The sequence below is a fragment of the Odocoileus virginianus genome, chromosome 24, assembly GCF_023699985.2.
Source record: "Odocoileus virginianus isolate 20LAN1187 ecotype Illinois chromosome 24, Ovbor_1.2, whole genome shotgun sequence".
Lineage (NCBI taxonomy): Eukaryota > Metazoa > Chordata > Mammalia > Artiodactyla > Cervidae > Odocoileus > Odocoileus virginianus.
Window position 1 is genome coordinate 31,152,088 of NC_069697.1, and position 26,195 is coordinate 31,178,282.

At 41.1% G+C, this 26,195-nt stretch overlaps 2 long non-coding RNA genes across 2 annotated transcripts in view; both read left to right on the forward strand.

Annotated features, from left to right (window-relative positions):
- LOC110124528 (uncharacterized) overlaps positions 1-5,179 on the forward strand; it is a 45,635-nt gene extending 40,456 nt beyond the window's left edge. The window contains exon 2 of the long non-coding RNA XR_002309804.2: positions 1,446-5,179. This is a non-coding gene — a long non-coding RNA (uncharacterized lncRNA). The remainder of the gene's footprint in view (positions 1-1,445) is intronic.
- Positions 5,180-10,235: 5,056 nt separating this feature from the next.
- Positions 10,236-22,903, forward strand: LOC110124527 (uncharacterized). The gene is made up of 3 exons (XR_002309803.2): positions 10,236-10,364; positions 17,435-17,491; positions 22,022-22,903. It is a non-coding gene; the product is annotated as an uncharacterized lncRNA (long non-coding RNA).
- Positions 22,904-26,195: the final 3,292 nt, after the last annotated feature.

A 26,195-nucleotide genomic window follows, 5' to 3' on the forward strand; every position in this document is an offset into this window, starting at 1 on the left:
GTAAATGAGATTGTTTTCTTGAGTACTTTCTGATAGTTCATTATTAGTGTATAGACAAGCAACAGGTCTCCATTTATTAGTTTTGCATCCTATAACATTACTAAATTTATTAGTTCTAATAGTTTTTTGGTAGAGCCTTTAGGGTTTTCTATATACAGTAACATGTCATTTGCAATTTAGTGATAGTTTTACCTCTTCTATTTTAATTTATATGTCTTTTATTTCTTCTCTTGTCTGATTGCTATGACTCTGACTTCTAATTCTATGTTAAATATAACTGATGAGACTAGGCATCCTAGTCTTGTTCCTGAATCTAGAGGAAAAGCTTCCAGCTTTTTATCATTGAGTATGTTAACTGAGATTTCTCATTAAAAAAATCTCAGCTATATTGAGTTGTCTTCCTTCTATACCTACTTTGTTGAGAGTTTTTATCATGAATCGGTGTTGAATCTTGTCAAATCCTTTTTCTGCATCTACAGTGATGGGATTTTTATCCTTCATTTTGTTTAGAGTAGTATATCACTTTGATTGATTTGTGGAATTCCTAAATTTTCCTACTTTTCCCCCTTTTAACATCTTTGTATGATTTTAAAGCTGGAAATAATTTCTGAAGAATCTTAATAAGCTATTAATTATTAATAAATATCTCCTGTTTGTGTATTCTTTTTAAGAATCTAACCTAAACATGCACATTTTTAGAGACTGTAAAACATAAGAACACTGCCAATTTTTTTTTAAGAATACCTATTTAAAGTAATGTTTTAGGTCTTGTAGCTATTTTATGTTATTCCAGGTCATGTAAGTATGACATGAAAATGACTAATGAAAAGGGGTAGGTTGGTAAACAATTCATCTGGCTCATCTATGGAACACTAGTCAAGTGACCCTGTCTGTCATCATGGGGTAACTCATTTTTCCTGGCTGGGCAGCAGTCAGTTTCCATGTCTATAATACAAAGACTGTGAGGATTCAGAAAAATTTGTCCTCAGCAGAGCACATACTTAAAACACTTTGCTCGAGAGAGCCCAGCACACAGTAGGTATTCAATGAATATTCAATAAGTATATCAAATTGGTAAAAGTACTGACCAGACTCACAGACATCTTTAGTAATTAAACTTCTAAACAACTTAACAGTGCAAAGATACAGTTTCATAAAGTCACACTTATACTAAATTATACTTTTTCCACTGGATTCAAGGAAGAGTAGGAGGATGGAAACTAACTCTTAGATTATGAGTGTAAGGGAAAGAACCAGGAACACCTTTAGAAGCATCAAATCCAACAACAACTGGGTTATGCCAAAAAGTTCATTTGAGTTTTTCCTAAGATCCTAAGATCTTATGGAAAAACCCAAACGAACGTTGTGGCCATCCCAATGCTTCTTTTAATAGAATCATAGAGTTTGGGGTTGTTTAAATGACAATTTCTTTTCATATTCCACAGTTGGATCCTGAATGAACAAAGTCTGGCTTCTCCTCAGAATGAAACACACTGCTCCCAGCCAGTGAACTCAGCCTACTTTCTCCTAGTGTAATTTTAGACTGCACAGGAAACACTCAAGACTGAAGAAGTCGGAATGTGACCTTTTACCTGAAATGATACTGGCAACACTGGCATGTGCCACCAGTGACGTGGACCAGAGCTGAGAGGCACGCTTCGCTCAGCAAAGCTCCTTTTCATTTGACCTGCTATCTATCCCTGTAGTTGTGCAATGTCCTACAATTACTTCGGACATCATTGATTTTAAAACAAGGCATACCATACTTTTATAATCTACTCCTTTTAAAAGGAATTGTAAAAATGCTGCCATAGTTTTGTTATCCCTGATTGAAGATGCAAACCGATTAATGAAGTGGCAGTCCAGCAGGGTTATCCTCACCATAGGTGGCTACATCATCCTTGAAACGCCAATACTTTGGCCACCTGATGCGAAGAGCTGACTCATTTGAAGGGACCCTGATGCTGGGAAAGATTGAAGGCAGGAGGAGAAGGGGACGACAGAGGTCACACAGGTGGGATGACTCTATTGTCATCAATATGCAACTCTTCTCTTTGGCCCAGGGAAGGTTCAATATGGGGCTATTTCAAAGCTGTGGAAGGCAGGTGTGAATAGAAAATATCCAATGATTTTCAAACACATACAAAACTCCTCACATACCATTGGCTAGAAATGAGTTGCGAAGCAAACTTACTCCCAAAGAAAGCTGAGGGGAAATAGTGACTAGGTAGGCAACCGTGTACCCTGCTAATACTTATGGGTGGGTTGGGGGAGGGCTGTGCAGGGGGAGAATTGGATATTTTGTTAGAAAAAGAAAGAAAAAAACAGTTATTAGTATAACATCACTCTCTTCCATGTCTACCCCTCCGTCCAATATCCATGTCTCCCCTTATTTCTGCAAATAGATCACACAACCTAAGTGGAATTCTAATCTATTGTCTTCCATGTGAAAGAAACAGTAGCCAAAGACCTCTCTGGCCACAGCTCTTGAACCAAGATTCCTCCTTTTTTTGCTTTTTACTAGCCTCTCTATTTATCCTTTCCCTCTTTGCTTCTATTTCATGTTGGCTACCTTTAGTGGCAGCCATTTGAAACAGTTAAGAAGGCAGTGCCTTTTATCCAGTCTTTGTTTTGGGCTGATTTCCATTTTCTGGCCAAGGAAAATACTTAACAGAAGGTCCACAAGAAAGACCTCCATCATCAAACTTATCTACTGTTGTCTGGGGACACAGATCTTCCAACCTTTCATGGTCCAAACTTAAGCTCTAAGATATATAAGATTGCAATCCATAAATGAGAAAACCTCCCTCATTAGAGCTATATTCCCTTCTATCTCCACTTACTGACCAATAATTACCTGACTTCCCTTTCCTCTTATAATACATTATTAACAGTAGTGAGTGCTAATCAATGTATACCTATATTCTTAATTGCTCTCCTTGAGCTAAAGGTCATGAGGCCAATGACCTGTCTTTCCAATTATAATAGCTAACTGTCTTAGCAAATGCTATGTCACAGAGTAACAAGTGCTACCAGTGTTTCTAAATGAAATACTGTGCCTATGTCACCTCTGCCTGTTGCTATTCAATGTCACAAAATTCAGGGTTTTTTTAATGCTTACATATCATTTCTGGAACCAATTTCTGTATTAATTGGATACACGCTTATTCATTCCTTTTAAGCAAATGTTACTGTTCAGTTGTCGATAGTTCCAAAATTATATTAGGGAACTTTTTGCTTTTTAACCTAGGTCTCTAGTTCTCTTCTTGTTTGTTACACAGTCTGATGCTTAAAAATATTACACAGCAATGTCCTTGAACTTTTTCAGTTGTACTGCCAGATCCTGTGTACTTGTTTAATTTTCACCTTTAAATTTGTGATGTGTTAGTTATAGTTATGACCAACCTAGATAGCACATTAAAAAGCATTGACATTACTTTGCCAACAAAGGTCTGTCTAGTCAAGGCTATGGTTTTTCCAGTGGTCATGTATGGATGTGAGAGTTGGACTGTGAAGAAAGCTGACTGCCGAAGAATTGAAGCTTTTGAACTGTGGTGTTGGAGAAGACTCTTGAGAGTCTCTTGGACTGCAAGGAGATCAACCAGTCCATCCTAAAGGAGATCAGTCCTGGGTGTTCATTGGAAGGACTGATGCTGAAGCTGAAACTCCAATACTTCGGCCACCTCATGCAAAGAGCTGACTCATTGGAAAAGACCCTGCTGCTGGGAGGGACTGGGGGCAGGAGGAGAAGGGGGCGGCAGAGGATGAGATGGCTTGATGGCATCACCGACTCGATGGGCATAAGTTTGGGTAAACTCCGGGAGTTGGTGATGGACAGGGAGGCCTGGCAGGCTGCGATTCATGGGGTTGCAAAGAGCCGGACACGACTGAGCTACTGAACTGAACTGAACTATGTGTCTGCATGAAAAACCTAGCATAAGGCTTCATGGTCTCTGTGTGATGGCAGTTGATACAGTTTGTTAACTTTCATTCTTTTGGGATGTGAGGATTTTTCTCTTTGTTTGTTGGTTTGTTTTTAACAAAGATTTCGATGATGACATCTGAAAAAATTCGGATACATGCTAAGATCTTTTTTAAATTTAGAAAAAGAAATCCCAAAATACAATGTCTTCATAACATAGAAACTTGCTTCTCTTTCACCTAACTGTGCAGAGGCAAGCAGGGAGACTCTGCTACCAATATGTGACCTTCATCTCTGGGTGCCCTTTAGCTATTTGAGTGTCACCCTCTCTCACCCAGCAGGAATTGTCTTTTAAAAGTAATATTCAGAAGGTACCACCTCACTTTTGCTGACTTCCCATTATTAAGAACTTAGTCTTGTAGCTGCAAAGGATGCTATGAATTACTGCCTCTACCTGAGTAGGTGTGTGCCTTGCTAATACTCAGGAATCTCATCACTCAAAGAAGCAAAAGAAAAGGGACGCTAGAAGATAACTAGCACCCTCCAGTACTGATTACAGCTGTTTGACTCCAGATCCCAAAGGCAAAACTACTTCTGAAACTCTTCCAATATCTAGAAAGAATGTTAAGTCTCTTCTTCCTCACTACTCTGATGGTCCATATTCTCTAGAATAACAAAGTTGTGCCACTTTGTTTGCCATCTTGTTTCAACTTATTTAATCATTCATTTATTCTAGGAGCTATGCTCACGTGCTCAGTCATGTCTGACTCTTTGTGACCCCGTGGACTGTAGCCCGCCAGGTTCCTCTGTCCATGGGATTCTCCAGGCAAGAATACTGGCATGGGTTGTCATTTCCTCCTCCAGGGCCTTGTCCTGACCCAGGGATCGAAACCATGTCTCCTGAGGCTCCTCCATGGCAAGCGGATCCTTTACCTACTGAGCCACTGGGGAAGCCCATTCCAGGAGCAATTATTTATTGAATACCTACTGTATGATGGAATTTAGTTAGACAATAGGAAGAAAAAGATAACTAAGACAGAATCATCTGGACTTTTTATTCAACAGTTTCTATTTATTTAGAATAGAATATTTACTTAGAAAAGTCACCATTCTCTTCTGAACATAACACCAAAAATGTATTTAAAAATAATAAATTGAAGAGAAGGACACAAGAGTTTTATATTTTTCACTTTCCTTCCTCAAGTTTGTATTACTTCCATCAACTGACCTAACTAAAAATTATAATTTAGTGTCAAATGAATCATTTAAAGCACAAAAATCTTGCCAATAAGAACAGGCTGCAACTCAGTTATACCTACAACACTCTTTCTAATCAACTGCTATATTGACACCAGTTTTCATCATTAATATGAAACTGCAATATGCAAGAGACCCTTTTCCCTTCACTGAGCCCCCCATTTGGAATTCTACTTCTGTCAGATCTAAGTCAACATCAAAATATTCCCCAAAAGAAGCCATACACAAATGAATACTTACTACTTTATTCCATTTATACTTAAAGTATAAAGACAGGAGAAAACGAACTTATGCTCTCAGAAGTGAGGCTAGGATGCCTACCTCGATGAGGGGCATGCAGGATGCTTCTAGAATGCTGATAATGTTCTGTTCCTGGATCAGGGTGGTGATCACATGGGTGCATTTTGTTTGTAAATCCCACCCAATATTCTATGTTGAAAGTTCTGGTAGCAGTTTGTCATATAATTTAGAAGGCATCTAGAGGGACTTATGACATGTCAAGCATTTTACCAGTCACTGTGAAGGTTTCCAACAACATATAGTACATGTTCCACCTTTCCATTTCCCATCAAAATGAGGCAGCTGTGATGTGAGAGGGAAAAAAGGGAATCAGAAACCTAGCCTGTGTGTCCATGTGTAAGTCCAAACTAACAATCCCCTCTCTGAGCCTCAAAATTTCTGTGATAGAGCTGAACTCTAGGGCTCTCTGCTCTATAATTTCCTACTGGTCAGTCCTGGTTGCCCATTTTCCTGTTTGTATCTAAAGCACCTTTTTTTTTTTTTTTGGAACTCAGAATATCAAATTAGGTGAACACTGAAAAAACATTAATACATTATAATGAACTTACATAGCTCTTTACCAAAGGGCTTCCTTGATGGCTCAGTTGGTAAAGAATTTGTCTGCAACACAGGAGACCTGGGTTCGATCCCTGGATCAGGAAGAATCCCTGGAGAAGGGAATGGCTACCCACTCCAGTATTCTTGCCTGGAGACTTCCACGGATGGAGGAGACTGATGGGCTACAGTCCATGGTGTCACAAAGAGTCAGACACGACTGAATGGCTAACACTTTACCAAAGCCAGGACAGTACGACTGGAAAACCCTCGGACCAGGTACCCCTTGACTCCTTATTTATGGTCAACACCCAGTCACTCACTCATTGCATGATGTTAGGCAAAGCCCTTCAGCTTTCTGGACATCAGTTTCATCATTTCTAAGACAAAGGGCTTAGACCCTAAAGATTCTGTTTCCAAGTTAACTTGTTCAGACTAAGAAGTAGCAAAACCCAGACTCTGGTTTTAGGGCTCAATTAAAGTTTTCTTCCTATAAATATGTACCTTAAAAAACAACCTAAATTCACATTTAAAAATTCTTGTTGCCCAATATGTGCTGGACATAGACATCAACTATGTGAGGGAGATATGTTACCTGTGCTTTTCAGATTAGGAAACTGCCCATCAGAAAGTTAAGTGACATGTCCCTGTATGTGCCCTGGTCTGTACCAGAGGCAGCAGGGGAAGCCTGGTCCACAGACTGAGGACCTTACTCTCCACATGGAGGCTTGTAAGGGGCCCAGAATCAACAAATAAGCCAAAATAAATCCAATTCTAAAGCAAAAATGTTTTACTTTTTCTAGTTTCCTCTGGTTGAGAAAGAAAAATAAGAACTGGGAGTTTCACCAGTAAGTATAAAATTTCATGTCATTTGTTAAAATGATAAAACTATATACTGTTGGATAAAGCCTCAGGATGGCTCCAAAGTCACAGCACGTTTTAAGACTTGATACACATGTCACCATTTTCACTGCAATTCACATTTTATCTGGAAGATAAGTTCCTTGGGGGTGTAAAAGATTTTACGAGCCTAGAATCAAAGACGAACAAAAGTTTTCTCTTTTTTTTAATGTTTATTTTATATTGGAGTATAACTGATTTAGAGTGTTTTGTTAGTTTCAGGTGTACAACAGAGTTGTTCAGTTATAAATATTCATAAATCTATTTTTTTTCAAATTATTTTCCCATTTAGGTTGTGTTAGTCACTCAGTTGTATCTGACTCTTGTCGATCCCATGGAAAATAGCCTACTAGGCTCCTCTGTCCATAGAATTCTCTAGGTAAGAATATTGGAGTGAGTAACCATTTCCTTCTCCAGGTGATCTTCCTGACCCAAGGATCAAACCTGGGTCTCCTGCATTACAGGCAGACTCTTCACCATCTGAGCCACCAGGGAAGCCCATCCCATTTAGGTTATTAAAGAATATTAAGTAGTTCCCTATGCTATATGGTAGGTCCTTGTTGGTTATTATTTTAAATTTAGTAGTGTGTACATGCCCATCAGAGAAGGCAATGGCACCCCACTCCAATACTCTTGCCTGGAAAATCCCATGGATGGAGGAGCCTGGTAGGCTGCAATCTATGGGGTTGCAGAGAGTCGGACACGATTGAGCAACTTCACTTTCACTTTTCACTTTCATGCATTGGAGAAGGAAATAGCAACCCACTCCAGTGTTCTTGCCTGGAGAATCCCAAGGACAGGGGAACCTGGTGGGCTGCCATCTATGGGGTCGCACAGAGTTGGACATGACTAAAACAGCAGCAGCAGCATATGCCAATCTCAAACTCCCAATTTATCCCTCCCCTCAACCTGACCCCCTCAGTAACCGTAAGTTTGTTTTCTAAGTCTGTGAGTCTGCTGCTGCTGCTGCTTTGTAAATAAGTTCATTTGTATGATTTTTTTAGATTCCACATATACGTGATACGTGTTTGTCTTTATCCTATTTATTTCACTGAGTATGATAATCTCCAGTTTTCTTTTCTTAAAAAAAAAAGTCTTGATAAAGCAGAAAGGCTTAGTTATACCATTGCTCCTGCCAGGTGTCAAGTGTGATATGGGGGCGTGGTCCCCGAGGAAACAGCTCAAAGATGCAGAGGATAAAAACTCTGGGGTGAGTGAGATGCTCTCTATACACGGTGTTCTTAGCAAGCCTAGAAATATTTCAAATGTTGTTCCAGCCCAGCTGATGATTGTTTTAGAACAAGTCTCCTGAGAAGGCCTGACCCTTGATCTGCAGAATTCCTTCAAAGACACTGAGGCAGGCAGGCAGTAATATATCATCTGCTAGGGAGGACACCAAAAGTCCTGGAGGTTGCCATGAGTCTCAGGTTACTAGAGTTCACTCGAGTACTTCTAAAAACACAATGGGATAGCCTTCCCAATCTTTCTTTTAAAGCTAGACCATCAATGAATAGGCAAGAAACAGCTATTATAAGACAGCTTTGAGAAAAATGTACAATATTTTTTACAAGTCATTCTCTTTGCCATTTTTCTGTGCAGAAACTCCAGTTTTTAACCCTAAATTCTACCCTAAACTGAACGCTGAGGTATGGGGTTAACAGTATAACAGGACTAGTTGCTAAATCAGCCATTAATGAGCCTATTTGCTCCTGTAATTGTAAATAGAGGGGAATGTTCCCAATAAAGCCATGGTCCTGAGCCTCTCTGCAGTCCCACCCTCAACGCCTCCCACCCGAGCGGGCAGGGTGGCCCCCCACCCCGCACAGAGTGCATGGATAATGTCTCCTGAAAACTGCTTAGTTCTACAGCACTTTCTGGTGTTCCAGGTATCATTTGTTAAACATATTTTTAGAATCTATTCCGCCCGAGTTCAGAAGTTACAGATAAAGCAGAGCAAGTCAGAACTGACCGCCAAAATGGATGTGGCCCGGAGCCCTGGGTGTCCCAGCGGGAGGGAATTAGAGGGGCCTGTGGAGGCTTATTGGAGGCCATCGCGTGTTTTCTGGAAGTTTCATCCAGGATGAGACTTGAAGGGCAGTAGGAATTTTCCAAATGAAGGAAGAGCGCCCGGGGGCGAGGAGCAGTGTAGGGGGACGGGAGAGACCAGGAGAAACATCTCTGGCAGCGGAGGGAGGCCAAAGAGGCCCAGCCTGAGTTTCGGCGGGGGCCCACACGGGCCTTCACCTTGACCCGGGTGCCCAGTGTGAGGGCAGGCAGTGACCATCTGCAGGCCACAGCCTTGCTGTGACATTAAGGATGCTGATAGGAAGTGCCCTGAGGATCCCGAACTGTGTGAGCCGGACTCCGCTCCACTTTCCTGGCCACGTCTCACCCAGAAACCGGAAGCGGAATTCTACTCAGTACTCGGTACTGAGCCTGTGCAGTCTGCACATTTATGTGGGGTCCCTGCAGAGGAGGGGGACAGGGGGAGAGCAGGGCTTTCCTGCCTGTTGTCTGCAAGCCTGCATGTGGAAAGCATGCATCACGAGGTGAGCAGTCTGGGGGAGGTCCTCTGAACAGTCACAGCAAACCTGGAACCAGGCGCTGTCCTAAACTGTTTACACGTTTGGGGATTTTCTCTTTTAATTCTTACAGGCCCTGTGAGCCTGCCTGTGTATTTTTTTTCTGTAGTTTTCCCCCCATTATGATTCCTGTTCTACAGATGAGGGAAACTGAAACCCAGAGTGGCTGAGTAATTTGTCTGAGGTCACACAGCTAGTTCCTGAAGAGAAGCCCTGGGACCCAGATAGCCCAGCTCCTGCCTGAGTTCTTAGGCCCTGACTTCTGTGGCCCTTACTCCAGCACAAGGAAGAGTACCACAAGCCCCCCATTCCTCCAGGAGCTGGGGTATGGAATAAACACCCACGGAGAACACAGAGGCTTGACTAGAAATAAGAATCATGTGAGTGCAGCTCACAAAACAGACTTCAAAGAGGCCTAGTCCATAGCATGTATACAAAACAACTGATTCTGCCTAGGAGAAATAGCTGCTTCATTTAAATTATCTCATTGCTGTCTCATAACCACTGGGCAAGGGAGATAGAATCTCCTCATCTGATGCAAGAGGAAACTGAGGTGAAGATGGTTGTGTAACCAGGTCCAGATGGTGAAGCCGAGTTCTTTTCCTATTCAGTGAAGCCTCCTCAAAATTCAGAGCTTTGACCCCACTCCTAAAAGTTGGCATCCATTTCAGGCAACTTCTCTTTGACGTAGAGAGTAAGGGGAAGTGCTTTCATTCAGTTACCAGATTCACTTCCTAAACTCTGCAACAAGACGCTGATGCAAACACACCAAAACATCCTGCTCAGGGCAGCCTGGCTGTTTAGAGAGACCTCTAGCTCCAGACTGTTCCATCTGAGGCTGACGGGGACTCTGCTGAGGGCGCTGTAAGGTAAAGGGGTGCCATGTTGGAGTTCTAGATCCCACTTGGCCCAAAGAGAAGGCATTTGAAGAACACTGCAAGTCAGGAGGGGATAAAGAGGAAACAGTGTAAGGAGGAGGGAGGCCTGGGTGGAGGTTGGTTATGGATCAGACATCACAGCACAATCTGAGCTTTGATCCTCCCATCAGGATCTTCCTTCAACTGTAAAGGTTGCCCAGCCCATGCTGGTCAACCCAACGTCTGCTCTGGCTGCAAAGGATCTTCCTGGAAAAGAAAAAAGAACTGAAGAGCCAGGGCTTATAGCCAAGATTTCAGGAGAGGAAGGTACATTTTAGCTCTGAAGTACAAGACACATTGCTTCGAAGAATAGGGAGAAAAACGAGAGGTATAACTTTGTTTTTAAGCATAGAAGTAAAACTTTGTTCCAGTTCTATAATAACTGCTTCCTTCCTCACTCCTTCAGTTCCCCAACCCTGTGAGACAAGGACAATTGTACTAATGAAATCCGCAGTCGCAGAACCTGAAGATCCATTTATATTGGGTTTTACTCTTTGGGGAAGATTAAAGGGGCAAGGTCTTAGGCTTTCCAATGAGTAGATAAAAAAGAAAACAGAGTCTCACTCCTTCAGTTCCCCAACCCTGTGAGACAAGGACAATTGTACTAATGAAATCCGCAGTCGCAGAACCTGAAGATCCATTTATATTGGGTTTTACTCTTTGGGGAAGATTAAAGGGGCAAGGTCTTAGGCTTTCCAATGAGTAGATAAAAAAGAAAACAGAGTCAAATAAAAGTAACCCAGCATTTGAGTATCAAGGGCAGCAATGATTCAAGTAAGAGTCTTACAAAGGAACTGTGTGGCTGAGTCAGAACCATAGTGTCTTGCCTGAAAAACAAAGGGAAGTGAGTCCTGTCTCTTCTGGCCAGGGCGTGCAGGCAGCATGCCTAAAGCCTGGGGGCAGCCTGCTTTCCCTTGGGGCTGCTTGAGGGATTAGGTAAATATAAACCTCTTCAAATAACCCAAGATGTGAGAAATTGAAAGCATAGCAAGCTGGAGTAGTCATCAGAAGATATATTTAGGAGGGCTTATTTTGCAAGCTAGAATTACAGAACAACAAGATGCAGTCAATTAAAAGTATTAAAGGGTGAAGTTTCTATGATTGGGAGAGAGTTGCCATCTATGACAAAGAGCCAGAAGGGACCACCATTCTCCAAAAATCAGACAATCATTTTAATAAACTAGCTCATTCTCCCTTGCCCCAACAGCCAGTTTCTACGTCAAGACTAGTTCAAGATTTCAACAAAAGGAAGTGGTTTACAAAAGAATCAGCAGGAACCCAGAAATGTTTAATTAAAAAAAAAAAAAAGACCACACAAAGAAAAACTTGCTCTGTATACCATTTAGGTTACACGTGTTTTTTAAGTAGCAAAGGGTAGGAACTTTAAAAACAAAATTTCACTATATTCACAGAATTCTGTGTACTGTCATATCCCTTACCTTGGTGGAGCCTCATAATTCCCTACTCAGGTAGAGAAGAATTATGGTCATTTTACAGATGAGGAAACTGTAGTTCTGGAAGGCTAAACATATTGACATGGTCACACAGCTAATAGGGCAGGACTGAGATATGAACCCTGTCTGCATCATGCTTTTTTTCCATAGGTACCTCAAAAAATAAAATCTGAGCTCAGCTAATACGTCATAAGTGTTTATCATGTGCCAGACACATGATGAATTATTTATATTTATTATTTCACTTAATCCTCAACCACTCTCCTCAGTTGACAGATGAGGAAATAGAGGAACTGAGAAGTGAAACAACTTGCTCAATGTCACACAGCTTGTAGGTGGCAGATTCAGATCCCCACTAGGGGTCCCATTTTTTTTTTTTTCCATTTATTTTTATTAGTTGGAGGCTAATTACTTTACATCATTACAGTAGTTTTTGTTATACATTAAAATGAATTAGCCATGGATTTACATGTATTCTAGGGGTCCCATTTTAAAGTGGTTATTTGGTGCAATTACACATAAATTCTATGGTCTTTTTTTTCGTGCTTATTGAAATATTATCAATTTACGTGATTTTCCTGCTTTAATTTTCACAAAAACACTTTTAAGATGTGTAATATTGTTCTTTTGGATCCAACATTTTAAAAGTTCTGTATCTTTTAAAACATTACTGAAGCTGAGGGCCTTTGCCTCTGTTTCATACTCTCTAAAATGAGAACATGAATGGTTATCATTAAGATTAAACTAATTTATTCATGGAAAACACTTGTAATTAGCACCAAGTGGTGCCCATGGCAGCCTTCTGCTGGTATAAATTATTTTCATTATTGCCCATGGCCTGCCTTCCCCAGTATGGCTAAGAACTTGAGTTGTAGAAATCCACTTACTACCATTAAGGCAGATGCATATGCCTTGCCAGCGTTCAGGATGTGCTTTAAAAAAAATTGGAATAAATGATCAAAAGTTCAAACAAGAAAGTGAAAGACTGATAACAAAACTACAAAGTTCAAAATGATCTGCAGGACCTGGGAATTAATGCCTCCAAAGAGGAGTAAAATGGAAACCACATATTTTTTTTAACTTTCCAAGAAATACATTTCGCTTAATCCACTGTGAACCACATTTCTGTTAAAATGCAATGCTTATTTTCCAAAAATAAGTAGTATGAAGTCACATAAAAAGCTAATAAAGTCCATATCCAACTATAAGAGAGCCTTATTGAGATCTCACTTAAAATTGAGGAAGGAAATCCGTGGTCAGGTTTTTATTTCATCTTTAATTTCCCACGGTTTTCAAAGAGCCATATTACAACTCTCTCTCAAACATGTGCAAGGAAGTATTGCGATTGTGAAAATAGATACTCCGAATACCTAAGCTAAATATTTACATTCTGCCTTTTTTAGTTAAACAATTGACTTTGTTCTTTAGCATTCAGGTCAAAATATTTAAATGCTGTAAAACATCAATAACAAGAGGATATGCTTTTTCACCAGATAGTCTAAACTTACTGGTTTTAGCAAAAGCTTCACAAGAAGGAATTGGGTACTTAAAAAAAATGTTAACTTGCATACACCCTGGAAATAAGGGAAAAAAGGTGGGGGAGGTGTCAGTCATTTATTCTTTTTGGCATAACACCACATTCCTTCCACTTCCTTATGTTTATGTAGTTAAGACTTGCTGAGCATTTACACCTACTTACATCACTGCAACAATAACTTCAATTTTCTGACTTTACAAAGAATTTACTTCAAAGTAGTTCTTGGATTGACATGCCTTGGTTTATTTATTTTCAGAGCATGCCTGTCCATAATAGGTATGGGACTAGCATTTTATCTTTATCCTACAAAATTAAAACTGGAGGTACTAGGGGATGAAGGGACCCGCCCCCAAAAGACAAACCATTATTAGGAAATGTGCCTTATAACTCACATCTTCTTTAATATAGTAGGATGTTTTCCCACTAGATTATTTTTCCTTCACATAAGGGAGCAGCCAGGTTGACAACTGGGCAGGATAGATCACCTGGGCAAATTCCAAGAACATTTTTGGAGGATGGGTTAATGTGACCCAGCAGTGGCTCTGAGGCTGGAAAGAAAAAGTGAGGCTCTGAGAACTGCATGTGTTTTGTGATATTCAGTGAGCTACATGTAACTACTGTTAACAAAACAGTCAAATCAAGCTGTGTTACAGAAGTTGAGAAACAGAAGTGTTTTCTAACAAACTTCTTTCCTTGTTAGTTTCGCTTGAGACTTCCGCTCAGGCCCTATGTTTCGTGCGTACCTGCCCAGCCAGAGTCCTCCTGTGTGTTATTGGAGCTGCTGTGGCAGGAGCTGGAAGGCCAGCTTCTGCAGCCGCCAGCTCGGGGCAAGAGGCTTTATGCAAGGAGACTACAGAGGGGAATGTCCGACTGCACCAAACCGGTCACATTGATGACACTGGAATGGGACGTTCTTCCAGAAGGAAGCCATTCAGACACCCTTTGCTGCAAAAGCTGCAAGGAAACATTTGGATTCCCTCAGTCATTTCTCTCAAACCTGACTTGAGCTGCCAGGACTGAGTCACTTTCTTTCCACTGTGGCTCACATTACAGGTGGCAGGTTCCACCTGTTTCAATATTTGAATGATGACAAAAGTGACCCTTGAGAGCTGAGTGACGTGGGCAGCTGAGCAGGCTTCCACACCAATTGTTGGAGAAACCAAGATAACCTGCCCCTATAAAAGGGATTACAAAGACAAATAAGGCCAAAAGAGGGTGTTCCGAGAGGCTCTTTTGTCTAAAGCTCTTTCTGGGGGTTAATGAGTGTTGGAGGGATCAGTTTAAACAGTAGCAGGAGAGGGCATAAGCTTAAGTTACAGCAGAGAGAATGAAGGTCAGATATATTAAGGACCTTCTGAACACGGGGAAGCTAACACGGGAGGAGAAAGAACAGACCACGCAGATCTCTGAAGTAAGATCTGTCTCAAGTCTTTCTCAAACTAGGATTTTCGACAAGGAAATAGGTCTCTGCCCAGTGAGGCACCTTGAGAGGAGAAGATTCAAAATCCTTCTTTGCGATTTTGAAACACTCTTCCCCTGAATCCCTCCATCCTTGCCCTCCAGTGCGAACCCCACCATGATCTGTTTTGTGTGTTAATTGCTATAGTACTGAATATAATGCCAGGAACAGATTTCTCACAGCTCTGCTTTTCACCGCATTCACCTTCTCCAAAGCAGGACCCCTTTCCAACCACCTCTTGGGAGAGGATGAAGTGATTAATTAATAATGATTTAAGCACTGGGGAGAATTTCACCAGTTCTCCTCCTTCTTAATCTTGCCAATCCAAGAAGTGGCAGCCAGCTGTCACAGAAACAGGGGACAAGGTCAGGGGGTGGTAGAGTAAACAAGTGCTTTAAAGAGAAGCGCAAAAGATCAGGGGTTTTGTTTTGCTTTTGCCACTCAATGTTCTGTCAGCTTTGTGTTCGTAATTCCACTGCTCTCTGCCTGCTTCCCTCATAAAACCTGCCCATGCCTTCTCCTGATGCTATCTAAATAACAAAGAATCCAGCAATCAATATATAGTCTTTTCTCCTCCTGTATCTGGTCACTCACACTAAAGGTTTCTGGAAGATATAAATTCCCATCATCAGAATCTCAGAAAATGACCATGAGTTGGACAAAACTGGCCCTTTACCAGTGCTTATATGATGTGAATAATATTTATGTCTGTCTGAAGTCTATAGTTCCCCACTAAAAGAATTTATAGAACAAGAATAATTTTGTGATTAAAGATTGTTTTAATTTAGGAATTGTTAGTGAATTCAATTATAATAAAGACATGGGGGTATATGCATTTCATGTCTGAAAAATCAATATATATTTGATGCCTTTCTTTAACTGCTACTAGCACTGATATTTTCAGGATTAAAATATCTGTAGTTAAACCATCACAATTCAGCATTTCCCATTGAGGAAGATGTTATGGCTAGATTTTCATTAGATGATGTTTATGGACTTTTTATAAACAAAGATCATGGGATCTGGTCCCGTCACTTCATGGCAAATAAATGGGGAAACAATGGAAACAGTGACAGACTTTATTTTCTTGGGCTCCAAAATCACTGCAACTGTGAATGCAGCCACAAAATTAAAAGACACTTGCTCCTGGGTAAAAAAGCTATGACCAACCTAGGCAGCATATTAATTAGCAGAGACATTACTTTGCCCACAAAGGTCCGTATAGTCAAAGCTATGGTTTTTCCAGTAGTCATGTATGGATGTGAGAGTTGGACCATAAAGAGGCTGAGCACCAAAGAATTGATGCTTTTGAACTGTGGTGTTGGAGAAGACTTTTGAGAGTCCCTTGGGCTGCAAGGAGATCAAACCAGTCAATCCTAAAGGAAATCAATCTTGAATATTCATTAGAAGGATTGATGCTGAAGCTCCAATAGTTTGACTACCTGATTCGAAGAACTGACTCATTAGAAAAGACCCTGATGCTGGGAAAGATTGATGGCAGGAGGAGAAGGGGATGACAGAGGACGAGATAGTTGGATGGCATCACTGACTCAATGGACATGAGTTTGAGCAAGCTCTGGGAGATGGTGAAGGACAGGGAAGCCTGGCGTGCTGCAGTCCATGGGGTCACAAAGAGTCAGACACGACTGAGCGACTTAACAGCAACGGACTTTTTATAATCATTAAGCCTCATCACACAGCTAGATTTTCACCTTCTACAGAAGTTTAAGGATCAAAACAAATATATTAAGCAAGAAAGGAAGGATGTGTTGCTGTATCTCCTTGTCAAATGGGAAAAATAGCATAGGAAAACAGCCAAGTTTACCAAAAATCACAAATACAGATCATCGAGACAAGAAGAGAGAGCAGAATTCCTGAATCCCAGGCAAGGACAGATGACTCTGTCTCCTCTCTTCCACTGTGACACATGTGCCTAAAGGGATGTGCAGCTGACACCTTGCTTGTCCCTCAACCCCCTTGTGATTTATAGGTAACACCCAGGCCCACAGAGTTGAAGTCACATAGCTAGTAAGAGAGGTCTCTTTCCCACCTAGTCACCACGGGCCTCTCCCAGACACTGTTCTGTTCATCTCATGTTCCATCCCAGAGCAACTGAAACAGACTGTCTCATTCATTCAGCCAACATGTACTGAGAACCTAGCAGGCTAAGCCCCAGGAGGAATGGCCAAATCTCATCTGCTAAAACACATTCCTCGCTCCCCTCAACAGAAAAAAAAATGAGATCAAAAGTCAAAATGTACAGGGCCTAGGTAAGGACAAGGCTTGGATGGGCTTTAAGGTTAGACAGACCTGGATACATAATCTGACTACACTTTGCTACTGTGTAACCTTGGGCTTCTGCATCCTCTTCTGTAAAACTGTGAACATTCCTCAGAGGTGGTTTATGAGGATTAAATGAGATAGCACTTAAAAAACAATAATAATAACATAGTGTATGGACATAGTAAGGGACTGAGTAAGTGTAAGCAGTCAGCGTTACTACTGATTACATCAGGCTGGGCGTGAGAAAAGTATCAATACTTCTGCCGCTTTTTCTTTCTTCTCCCATCAGATGGCCTCAGAGCATGCACCTCATGCCATCTGAATCACATCAATATGAGAGTTATGGGTAAGTTACAGGTGGCCTTGCAAGGCTACTTTTAGTGGACTCTGTCTGCAAGGTTTCCTAACTCTGTGTGTGTGTGTGTGTGAGAGAGAGAGAGAGAGAGAGAGAGAGAGAGAGAGAGAGAGAGAGAGAGGCTTTCTCACTAAACCATGGCTTTTAAATTCCTTAGGGTCTATGAGTCATCCACCTGTCCAAACTTGTACACCTTCTGCAAGTAAAACTTCAGAACCTTGCCTAATAAGTTTTTGGTTAATAGATACCAGATTCAGAAGAGAATTACTAAACTGAAAAGCAAAAAGAAGCGTACTGAGAGTTTCCCCCAATACACCCTGTATGCATTGTCTCTGTAATTCCTTTAATCCACAACCATGCCAGGCACTCCATGAAAAGAGACACGAGATCCTCTGAGTTCCCCTGGAGGACTTAGGGTGAGTGCTGGTAAACACAGAGTGACGGGCATGGAGATGCCAGGCAGTCAGGGCTATATAAAGACAGGCACATCAGTGCTCAGAAGGGCGACCGTCTATAAGACACAGGGGTTAGCAGGATGACGGTCAAGAGTGAAGCAAGACAGCACCTGTTTGGAAAGACGTCAAGGGAAAGAGTTCTGAAGGGCAGTGGGGTGACAGGCAGACGTCAGAGTTGACAAGAGGGAGCAGAGCAGAGATGGCAGGAGATAACAGAAAAGGTGACCGCTGGAGAGCAGAGAGCAGAAGGGAGGGGACCTGCAGACTTCTCCAGGACCCCTTGACACCTACATCATCAGAGAGAACCAGAGAGTGGAGAACGGCAAATTAGAAGCAGACATAATTATGTTGTCCACTTTCCCCCTTCCATGTTAGTCTGTATCAAACACAGAATACAGACAAGTGGTATTTAACTTTCTATCTACACTTATCACAGTGGGAATGTGAATGCCCCAAACCCAAAGTCAGACAAACAACTTCAAAACCCCAGAAGTGAATTATTAGCCTCACATGGGTGACTGAAAAGTAGAAGCGTCTAGGAGGAATGGTAGAACTTCTTTTAACTACAGAACTACCTATAATTTAAAGAAAAACAAACTTCCAGAAATGGTTTCATTAAATGGCGTGCCATATATGATGGCAAGTTTTTAATGACTAGAAGGTTTAGAGTTTTACTTTTTGAACAACAATGTCTAATCCAGCAGTACTGTGTAGTCAGTGGAGACTTCTATAAAAATATTCGTTGACTAAGCTGGTCATGCCCTTGACTCAGGTCACAAGACTCACAGGCATATTCCTTGCAAGAAACTTTGATTAGATCCTCCACAAAGGCCCTGTGGGCCATGTGGGTAACAATTTATATATTAATAGTAAAATAACATCTCCTTTAAGGAGCACATTGGAGGAGACAAACACTATTCTAGTGCCTTCCTCCTCATCATCTCCAATGCTTAATTATCCGAATCCCTCCCTGTAATAAAGCAGATGTCTTTAGAGATGAGAAAACAAGGGCCTCGAAGGAGAGACCTTGTTCCCAAGTTGCATAATTAATAAGTCATGGAAAGGAGACTACAGGCCAGCTCTCTTGAATTCCACAGCAAGGTTGGGGGAAGGAGAGGGGGTCTTACCTAAGAATCAGATTACACGAAGAAACCTCTTAAACCTATGCTTTAAACTAAAAAAAAAAAAGCCCTAAATGAAAAAAACTAGCTTTGTAGACCTGTAAGTAGTTTTTCAAATAGAAAATTAAATACCCAGTAAATAAGCCCCAACAGTCACCACTGTAAGACTGGAACTAGACTCTGAACCGCAACGAAGAGCCCTTCCCCCACCCATCCCCTGAGGAAAGGAGGTCAGATTTCTCCAGGCACCCCAAGGCCTCCATCCCATCAGCCTGCCAGGAGTTGTGCTCTCCAGGTCTGAGCTCTGAGACTGCAGTCTGAGCTCTCACCTCATTGCCACTGGCAGCTAAAATCAATCTTACTAGTCAAGACAATCTCATAGGAAACAATCCATAATATCCTTGAGACATTTGCCTCTGAGAACGATGGATCTGATAGAGTCGCCTCCGCGCCCACCCTGGCCCCGCTAGGCTGGCAGGGGGAGGCGCCTGTGGGCGGAGAGGAGCCGCCAACCCCAACACCGGCCTGGCCTCCCGCTGGCTCCGCATCCTCGCCCCCAGGAGGGTGCCTGGCCCGCGCGCAGGAATAACAGCAGCCTCCGCGAGGCAGCAGCGGGGAAAGGCCAGTGTGTTCAAGTTGTTGTTTCTGGCTGGGTGAGCAAGTCTAGACCTCGGGAACTAGGAGGCCGCCTGGGGACTGGCAGAGGCCCGTGTGGGAACGGGGCTGCCTCTCCTGCGTCCTGCCTGACTTCCAAGGTGACGCCCACTGCTCCTGCACTCCCCATCTTCTCACCTGAACCCCAGAAAAACCACAGTCACCACCTTGGGAATTCACTGTGACCAACACGCCCCAGAGATGGCATTTCTAGCGCTATTGGACAATGCCAGCCATTCTACACTCTTTAAGAAGGTGTAGGTGAAGGGGCTGGGTGAAGCAGGAAGCTGTGACATTGTGACTTTATAATGTGCGACAAGAGATGGCCAGGAGATACAGTACAGTCTAGACAAAACCAAAGTAATGCCGATCACAATAGGAAGAAATTAAAAATCTAGAAGAAAGGGGGGGGGATTAATATTTAACACTGCATCCTTCGTAAAGAAGGCACAGCTTCTGAATTCACATCGCTTGTATTTCCCAACGCAAAAAATGTTTATCCAGCTGCAAATGTATTTGGAATGCATATTATTCTACAGTCCCTCTTTCCAAATACTCTTCTTCTATTACTTTTTTTTTTTTTGCTAGATCTTTTTAATATTGATAATCATCTTTTTGAATCTCTTCCTCTCTCCTAGCTTGAATCTCTAGGAAAAATGATGATAGTAGTAATAAAGTCAGATATAAAGGAAAGGATCAAAAAGAAAGAAGTCTTTAGAGCTGAATTCTGATTTCAGAATTCCCTTTTGAAGCATGATTTCTTTCTAAATTGCATTTATGAACACGTGCTCCATGGTGGTTTAATGATCCCTTTCCTTAGGAAACATGGTGAATTTCAGGACCCACGCCCTTTCTCCTCCACTTGCATTGCTTTGGTTTAATCCTGCCTTTACTCTTTGCCTCTCAGAGAGACTGGCAGCCACTGCTCCCCAGTGCTCCAGGCTCACCGTCCCCATGCCCCCCTACCGCTTTGATACCCAAGTAGCATCCTAAACTTTAAATCTCTTAATGTTCGCCTTAAAACTTTTCACTGGCTACCCATGACCTAGAGCAGAGGTTCTCAATAGTTTGGGACATTTGATTAGAGTCTTGGTCACTCTTTGTCACTCTTTAAAAGCAAATCACTCAGGATAAATAATAAATCCTGAGTTAAGAATTTCTTCCTTGGTCAAGAGCAGGGGTCACTAAAGGATTGTGTGTGTGCCCTGCATCCGCAGGCCATACATTAAATGGCCCATGGTGGTACAGAGAAAACAATTATTAGCACTTTTATGTTTATACATTCTTTGTCTTTAACAAAACTAAAAGAATATAATTAAAAAGTCATTTAAATGTATACTAATACTGAATGTATGAAATGACACTGGCACTCTTGACTTATCTGGCTTTCACCTAACACATCTAAGGTTCTCTAAAAAGAAAGGAAATTCCACAAACAAGGGGTGATGCTGCATCCTCATTCATTTCTTCACCTTCACCTATGATCATAATTTGCATTCTACAGGTTGTAAGATGCCATGGATGGTTAGGTTATGAAAACTGAGTCCTTCATAAAGGAGATTCTTTGCAATTCTTTTAAGTTAGATGAAAAATTTCACACCCATACCAGTCTGCTAGTTATTTTGTATCCAAATAATTAAAAAGAGTTATTCCACTACAAGATGATTTGCATATATTCCTTTGGCAAATGACAAGGATCCCAAGTTGCCAGATTTTTTCATGTGAGGACTAGTGGCTGCCAGAATTATGCAGATATTTTCAGGAAAAGGAATATGCTTGGTCTATCTCTTAAAGTAAAGATGGCCTTTTAATGGTGAATGAGAATGTAACTGCTTTTCTAAAATAATTTGCTATTTTGACAATGGGTGTGGTAGGCAGTCTCTGAGGTTGCCCCTCCTCCTTCCCATCCCCTCTTCCTGGCGTTCATGCTCTTGTGTAACCCCTTCCCCCTTGAGTGTGGGCTGGACCTCAGGACTCACTTCCAACAAAGAGACTATAGGAAGGTCGAGTGCGTGCTCAGTTGCTCTGTGGTGTCCAACTCTTTTGCAACCCTATAGACGATAGCCCACCAGGCTCCATGGGGTTTTCCAGGCAAGAATACTAGAACAGGTTGCCATTTCCTTCTCCAGGGGTCTTCCCGACCCAGGGATTAAACCTGCATCTCCTGTGTCTCCTGCATTGCAGGTGGATTCTTTACTGCTGAGCCATTAGAGAGGCCCATAGCAAGGTTACCTCTGAGATTAATTTACAAAAAGACTGTGATTTCTGTCTTATGCTTGCTGTCTTTACAGAGAAACCAGCTGGTAAGGAAGTACTCTCTCTGCAATAGCCATGAGGACCCAGGCGAGGTCTGCCAACAGGCATATGAGTGAACTTGGAAGCAGGTTCGCCCCCATCCCAGCCTTGAGCTGCCTGGAGAACTGGCCACCACCCCAGTTGCAGCCTTGAGACAGAAGAACACAGCAAAACCACTCCTAGATTCCTGACTACAGAAACCATGAGATAATAAATGTCTGCTGTTTTAAGCACTAATTTTAGGGATACTTTGTTACACAGCAATAGATAACTCATGCAATTGGAGAAAGCTTTCCCATCATCAATGAGCTGATGGCTAAAAATCATATGAATGCATTTCATTAAATAAAAGAAAAAAAAACTCTCCCATCTGCACATTTGAAAAAAAATTAGAAACAGAATTTGCTAGCTTATTTTTTTTAAATCCCAGATAAAATACCAATCGATTTGAACCAACTGCTAAAAATACAGAAATGCAACACCTTCTAAAGAGTTTTCAATAATGAATGAATGATTGACACCAGAGAAGATGAAGTTATTAATTAAACTTCAAGAAAGATCTGAACATAGTGCTCAAAGTAAATAGAGTCATGATTTGGTCAATCCTGCTAACAAACACTCCTGTTGAAACTTTCTTTGCATAGTATCTTGTTTTGATTAAAACTAGAAATTAAACTGAACTTAGAACCAGTCCTTCAAATTACCTTATCACAAGATATTACACAAAAGTTTTCAAAAATATATAACATTTTCAAACACAGTGCTCATGCTAATATTTAATAATATTTTTGTGGGAGTAAAAGTTTTAAATGTTGTCTATGTAATCTTATCTCTCTGTATTTTGTAAGAGATACAATAAACTAAACATGTATGATGTACTCGTACATAAATGATTAAATATGAATATAAATTATTAAATAACTACCTAGCTGGGGAGGGCAGGCTCACATTATTTAACAATTGAAACAGTTTATATATCTCTGACCTTGAAGGTAAGTCCAAATGCTTTCCCTGAGTTTGTATAGCTTTCACCTATCTTTCTAGCCCTGCACTTAGAGCCACTTGCAATTCTCAAGACATTCTTGAGTAGCTTAGAAGTGAATCCTCCCCCAGAAGCCTTTCTTCCAGCACCACCCCCACCTGGCCCGCCCTGTCTAGTAAGAATTCCTACTCATATTTCAATGGTCAGCTTACTTGTCAGCTATTCCACGGCATCTCCTCTTTCCCTTCCCCTCCCTCCACCTCCCAAGGTATACAGTACCTTTGTAATTCCTTTATTATAGGACTTACCACACTGTGATACACTTCAAGGATTTGTTTTTCATCTCCCCTTATCAAACTGAGGGCTTCCTACAAAATTTTTTCAGTAGATGCATGTACAGATGACCTCAGTTTTTCAGATCATTTTTCTCCATGGTTCAAAGTCTAACAAGGTGAAAAGAGACTCTCCCTTCATCTTATCCTGGCCAGCTATCTGGAAACTTTACCACGAAGATTCGGTTTAATAAACTTTTAAATATTTAAAAATTGATTTAAGGACCAGATCCAGCATTTGGATATATGCTTTCTTATAACATTGGGTAAGCCTGCATTGTCTGCCAGACTGCCTCAGGTTAAATCTACTTCTGCCGCTTGGGCACATTAAATATCCTCATGGCACTCAATTCCCTCATCCAGTAAATGAGGAAAATAATAATTAATGCATATAGGTGTGGCACAGAGTAGAAGTTCAATAAGCGTTGGTTATTATCCTGTTGCTTTTGTGCAGATATATTCAGCAAATGAGTAATAAGTGTTAACTAAGCTCCCAGCGTGGATCTCCCCTGTGCCTACCCCGGTGAACAGACGCATGCATCCACAGAGAGAAGCATCTTAAGGACAGGGCTGTGTCTACTTTTATTTTCATTGTTGCAACCCCAGTGCCTGGCATAGAGTAGGAGCTCCATTAATGTTTATTGATTTATTTAAAAATTCCCCATACATTTCTGCCTTGTACAGATTTGAATTCACATTATGGTTCAGACCACCCTTTGGAAAGCATTCTCAGGGTGGCTATTGTCAGAAACAGGATGTGTGGAAACAGTTAACGAGGCTGATGTTGCAGAAAAAGCTGAGAAAGAGACATGGGAGGAAATTATGGTTCAATAGGGTCCAAAAGTCTATCAGTAATGTAATGGGAAATGATTCACAAATGCAGTATTTACACACAAGTACAAAATGTTCCAGTGACTTCAAAAAGTAAAATGGCTTATTTTAAAACAAACAAACAACAACCTTGACAAATTCTAACACAGAATAAAAACTGTTTAAAATTGAATCAATGTTGTAGTCAGAATTCTTTCAGTTATAGGTGACTAATGCAAAGTTAACTGCTATAAGAAAGGAATTTTATGGGCTTGCATAAATAAGGGTAGAGGTTTGTCTCGGGGACATATAAATTGTCATCAGGTGGGTCTTTCATCTATTTATTCCTTTATCTATACATCCACATGTCCATCTCTCTGACTTCCAATCTGTCTCCCTAGCTTTTGATTGTCTCTTATTTCAGGCAAGTGATCTCCATTTGGCAGAGAGAAAAAGGGGTAAAGCCACCAACAACTCCAAGCATACATCATCTCAGTTCATTAGCCAGAGATGGGAAGTTCCTTTTCCCTCCTGGGTCCATGTAGGGTGAGAAGGGTTGTTGGATAACCCAAACAGTATCTGTCTACCACAACCATGATGGAAAAACCACTCCAAATTCTACTACCTCAACATACAAACCACTTGCCACCTTCACATTTTCTGGCCGTTCTAGTGAATAACTTTTACATAGTATCCTGGCACCTATTTTTTCATTTGACATTTTGTCATAAGCATTTTACCTGTTGCTACATAGACTTTATAATGATCAGTTTTAAGGGTCCATATAAGATTTAATTGTCATTAGTCATTATGCAATAATTTACTTAATCATTTCCTTAGTGATTAACATTTCTGCAATTTCCAGCTGCTGTTACAATTTAAAAATAAAGTAATTATTCTCTTCCTACCTGTAGTTTGAAAATATATATTTCCTTAAGATACTTCCCAGAAATTGGATTAATAAGTGAAATGGTAAGAACAGTTACAAAGATCTAGTTCTTAAGCTATATAACCAAATGTATGTTCAAAAAGTTGAACCAATTTTCAGTGTATCCAGTGAAGTGTATATGCCACAGCATCACCATATGATACTGAGTATCGTGTGCAGATAAACCTTCATGAAGTCATGATGCCTGAACATTGTTACCAGTTCACAGTGTTTTCATTAATAGCCTGACTCTCTTGAGGAAACATACATGAGATTACTTAGCCCAGTACATAATACATAGGCAATAAAAGTTAGGTAAATCTGCAAAGGAATCTATTATGTTCCTACTTATGTTTCTAGGGAAGTCCACCCTTTGAAATTTGGGCTTTGCTTATACAAAGTACAGCACAAAGATAAGCAAAAATAAATCTGTGGGGTCATTTCTACATAAAACTATACAGAAGTTAATATATCTGCTGACTTGCTTGAGCGTCTCTTATCTGTTTTGGAAAACAATCAAAGAAATCTGAGGGTGTTATTCTCACAGAAGCATAATGTAATTATTTGGAAGGTCCTTCTCTAAGAATTTTTTTTTCCCGAGATTAACCAAGCCCACCATTGCTCAACATTGCGTGTCAAAACCCTGGGTGTGTCAGAATGACTTACAGAAGGTCAGGTCATGTCTTTATGCTGTCACCTGGGCCCCATCCCCAATTCTCCCATTGAGAACTCCCATGGAGAGCCAGGCATCAGTAATTTTTTCAATCTGTTCAGGTGATTCTGGCACAGCGCCAGAAGCCAGTAATCAGGGAAGCAAATAAATCAGTCAGTAATGAGGTATTAGTATTAATGTCAGCTATTTTTAATCCTTCAATTTAAATTGAGAGCAAAGTTGATTGGGGGTTTTCCTTATACCTTTGCCCTGTCTCATGGCTCCACATGGCAAGAATATGCCCCTCCCCAAGCCTGCCTCTTGCAGCCCCTCTGCCCATTATCTGTGGACCAGCCTACTGCACTTCCTGCTTCCCAGAGGAGATGGTGCTTCTTTAGGTTTCCAGGGCCTGCACCTGGGTACATCCACCCAAAGCCTTACTGAAGCATCAGTGGGTGCCCTAGGC